A 4,572-nucleotide genomic window follows, 5' to 3' on the forward strand; every position below is an offset into this window, starting at 1 on the left:
GCTTTGCCAAGCTTGTTCTAAGTAGGTGCCTTAGACCACTGAGCCATCTCTCCAGCCCCGAGACTCTTCACTCTTAACTACAAATACAATCCTGATCCCAAGTTATGAAGTATATTTTTAATCAAAGACAAAATTTTATGTAATGGAGTTTTTACTTTTGAAATCAAGAATACCTACTATGCAGTTTTTAAAAGATTAAGTAAGCAATGTTCATTCCCCAAACCCTTTTTCTGTTTTTTCTCCACTGCATTTTTCACCCAGATACATTTTACTCATTTATTGTCTTCTACCACTAAAAGGCAAACTATACAAGAATAGACATTTTTGTCTGCTATTCAGTACTGTATCTCAAGCATCTGGAAGAGTCCTCAGTATACAGTCAATGCTTAATAATTATCTGTGAAATGAATGAATGATTGGAACACCATAAGAATTCAATAAAGTTTGTTTCATTTTACTATACAGAGTAACATGCCTTTGATGCCAAATTCTAAATTGAAATCAATGATTAAAAATATAACAAAATTCTCTATTGAAGTTTTACACTGAAAATGAATGGGACAAATCAAAAAGTCACATCACTTATCAAGCATCATAAGAGATGAAGGGAGTCTGTATAAATTTATTTTGAGCGAATCTGCTTTTAAGTGCCAAAACTTTAAATTTTTCATAGAGATCTTCTACTGATATTTAACATCCATGGTTTTACTTTGTAGCAATTCTGACTTGGATCTCCTGCTGAAACATCAACTTGTCTGCTGGCACTTCTCACCAGTGCCTACTTATTTTCTAGGATTAGGAAATGAGAAAGGAAGCACTCTGTAAAATGAATCAATAAAAATCTAAGCAAAATTCCTAACTTCAGTGTAGTTTTCTGACTATTCGGGCACACACACCCTTTTAAACTTAGAAGAATAAAACTGTTAAACATAGAAGAATAAATGTAGATAAAATACAATTTATTAATATATGGGCTATTTTGATGGATGGATTACATGAAAAAATTCCCCTCCCCAATCTTGTTTAGTACTCTTTAGTTATCAAAATTACCGATAAGTTTAATGACTGAAAAGAATGTAGAATGTACCCTACTCCCAGAGTACTTCAGAATTTTAAGAAGCAGAATTATTGCAACAAATATTAATGTAGTCTGGGAATACCAGCCAGAGTTAAATAAATATGAACACACAAACTGAGCTATCTCCCCAGCCCCACAAACATAATTTAAGCATCTCTGAATTCTATCATTCTTAATACAGAGAATTTTAAGTTGACATTTATAGACAGAGCCTATCAAAAGACTTGGAACTAATGTCCTTAGTATATAGCTCAACAGGATCATTTTCCTATACTTGACAGTCACTACTACCTGTATCTTCATATTCCTAGCTGTCCAAAAACTGTTCATCTACTATTTGACTACCATCTTATTTGCCATTTCCTCCTCATTACTGTTTTGTCTTGATTTTCACACTGTCTTCATTATCTCCAAATCTTTCATTATAAAGAGTCCCTATCTTAAATCAAATAAAGATGGTATATGAGAAACAGGATAAGTGTTAATACTTTTTTTCTGGGTCATGGAAACCTGGCCAAACAGAGAGATAATGGAATTGAAATCTTTATAGTACTATTTATGATATTTATTTATTGTAAAGATTACCAGGAATGTTCTTTTTTAAAAATCTGTAACACAAGGCAGAAAGTTTCTTCTAAAGTATGCCAACAATTATAAGAAAATAAATTTTTGGTCTTGATCTGTTTATATAACTAAAAAACTGCCAACTTTAGAAAACTCAAGACATTCCTCAGAGACTTTTCTAGCATATAACTCATTGAATAAGACAGCCTACACATTGCACTTATTTTTCAAACTGCAGCAGGTTCATTGATACATATGTACATTGCCTTCTTTCTAAACAGTACTTTAGGAAAAAAAATTTTCCTTATAGAGAAAATTACAGAAACAGAATAAAGTTTTATTTCTGTTAAGACATCAATTACGGTAAGATAGTTATTCATGTCTAATATGTTACTAATACTAAATAAGTTACACTCAGTAACTAGGAATCTAGATAACTCTCTTTTCATTGAAGTAATTATACACAAGTCTTAACAATATCTTCAGCTGAAGGCAAGCACTTCTTTCCACTAAAGAAAGGACCAAACGTTCGCACTATGTTACTCTAATGGGACTGACTGAAGTTAAAGTTTATTCTTCAGGAAACATGACATATCATAAGCTTCTGTTCATTGCATCCACTTAGTAAGTTACAAAGAACATAGGCTGTACTACCAGAGTTCACTAAAGAGGTGGCACACAGTGGTTATTTCACTAGTGTTCTTTAAAGAATACTTTAAAATTCCATGCAGCCAAGAGAAAAATAAAAAATAAGTATAGTCAGTGGAGACCTTACTAATCTAATCAACATATTCAACTTGTTGTTCGATTTATTAAGATTTAAAACTTAAGCACCCTCTATAAGAAACTGATTAGACTTAAGGGGAAAACCCAAACAGAAGTTCTGAATCATTGGAATTTTTGTTGTATTTCCTGTTAACATGCTGAGAGTACCATCGTTCAGTATACTCATTCTGCACACCTTTTTAAAAAGTTATAGTAGCTTTCTATTTAACCGGGCCCTCATTTAGTCTGTAGTTCATTTATCTGACAATTCTCCTAGTTCCTAACGTGCTCTCAGCATGCAACAAAATGAAAAGTGAAATGTTATTTGCAAGTTAGTTTCAAACTGTCAAGTTCTAAAATCAACTGTGATCTCATTGTTACAAATAATTGAAAGGTATTTTTTGAAAAGGTGTCAGGATCCTACTACTAAGCAGTAACGGTGTAAAAACTGAAAGCAAATAATCTATTCCATGCCCATCAAAATTCCCAGCGACATCAGAAATTGCATAATGAGCAACAGCTTCTTGGAGTACGTTAAGAAACTACTTCCTTTTATAAAATGTGAATCAACCTGATCTTAAAATTTTGCACTTTACAAACTTAACATAAAACAGACAAAATGGATGCAAATTATACTGCCTTACTGCTGCCATAAACACGACCTCGGCGTTCAAGAACTTTCCAATCAATAAAGGCACTGAACAACCTTTGCTTTGGAGATGTGAATTTTACCAACTACCTAAGAACCCCCGTGAAGCCGCGAATACCCTTCTCTCCAGAAAACCCCTCTTATCAGAAACATTTGAAGAATTTCGCCACTACAATTAAGCTGACTTGAATGGAACCCTAACACCCCAAATATACTATATATGGAATGAAACACGGCCAAACACATAAATACAAACTCACACCCTCTCTGACAGTGTGGTATACAACTCTGCCCGAACAATCCCACAGCATCAGCGGCAGAAAGATCCACCTGTTGAGCAAGGCCAAGAGAACCCCTCAACCTCCCTGTCTCAGGCACAGTTGCAGGTGTGGAGGGTGCACAAACAGAAAACTAGAAATACACCGCGAGTTCCAAGGGGCAAATATTCACAGCAGGGCTTGCTCTTCACTTCAAAGAAGGCTGCAGAAAACCAAAATCGGAAAGGAAACGAGGTTGTGCCCCAGACCAACACATTTCTCTGTTCCGAAGTCATCTTTATTCGGAGCCTGGTTCCCCAAAAAGTCTTCTGCCTCCCCCGCCGCCAGCGCACGCACGCCTGCGGGCGGGCAGAGCGGGCCCCCCACTCCCAGGCAGCCCCTGCCCGGAGCTCCCTCAGCCGGTTCCCATGACCCCCTCCCCCGCCACACCGACGCCCCGGAGCCAGGCCCGGCCCGATGCTCCCCACCCCCACCAGCGCGGAGGACTTGGGGGGCCTCCTTCTGCCGAGCCACTGGGGGAAGGACAGGGGCGGAGGGAGGAAGAGGGCGAAGAAGGCGCGGGCGCCCCGCGAGGGCCCCGCGAGTCGGCAGAGCCCCTGCCCGTGGTAGGGGAGGTGCGGGGGGCGGAGAGGAGCGCGCGGGGGATCCCGCCGAGGCCCGGCAGCGCCGTCCACTTACCCTTCGCCGCCGCGTCCCCCTCCTCCTCCTCCTCGGCCGCCGCTGCCTCTCCCACTAGGGCAGCCGTCTCCACTGTCGCCGCCAGCGCCGCCGCCGCCTCCGAGTCCTCCAGGCAGGGGGGACACCTCAGCCCTTCCTCCCTCCCCGCTCAGCCCGCCGCCCCGCCAACTCCCTCCGGCAGCCGCCGCCGCCGCCGCCGCTCGCGGCTGAGGGGGAGGGGAGGGGGTCGGGCTGGGTCGCCCCGCCGGCGGCCGCCGCGGATCAAAAGCACTGGCTGGGCGGCGTCGCCGTGCCCGCGGCTCGGCTCCGGCTCGCTCGGCCTCCCCGCCTCGCTCTGCCCCCACCCCCTCGCGCTCGCCTGCCCTCCCCCCACCCCCCCAGCTCGCGCTCGCTCGCGTCGCGGCTCCGCCAGCCTAGTCCAAACCAAAATACTGTCACACAATATGGCGGCGCGGCGGCGGCAAACACCGCGAGATCTGCGCCGCGCTGAGGCGGCGGCCGTGACGAGGCCTCCCCTAGCCGGGCGGCGGGAGAGCAGCGGCGGCTGCGGCGGCGCGGGG

The 4,572-nt window shown here is 43.4% G+C and overlaps 1 protein-coding gene across 4 annotated transcripts in view; it reads right to left on the bottom strand.

Annotated features, from left to right (window-relative positions):
- Tab2 (TGF-beta activated kinase 1/MAP3K7 binding protein 2) overlaps positions 1 to 4,326 on the bottom strand; it is an 89,651-nt gene extending 85,325 nt beyond the window's left edge. For all 4 annotated transcript variants that reach the window (XM_023705774.1, XM_023705773.1, XM_023705775.1 and 1 more), the window contains exon 1: positions 4,013 to 4,326. The gene's annotated coding sequence lies outside the window, so the exon portion shown is untranslated. The remainder of the gene's footprint in view (positions 1 to 4,012) is intronic.
- Positions 4,327 to 4,572: the final 246 nt, after the last annotated feature.

This window comes from Octodon degus, unplaced genomic scaffold (genome assembly GCF_000260255.1).
Source record: "Octodon degus isolate 3935 unplaced genomic scaffold, OctDeg1.0 scaffold00229, whole genome shotgun sequence".
In the NCBI taxonomy this organism is placed as follows: domain Eukaryota; kingdom Metazoa; phylum Chordata; class Mammalia; order Rodentia; family Octodontidae; genus Octodon; species Octodon degus.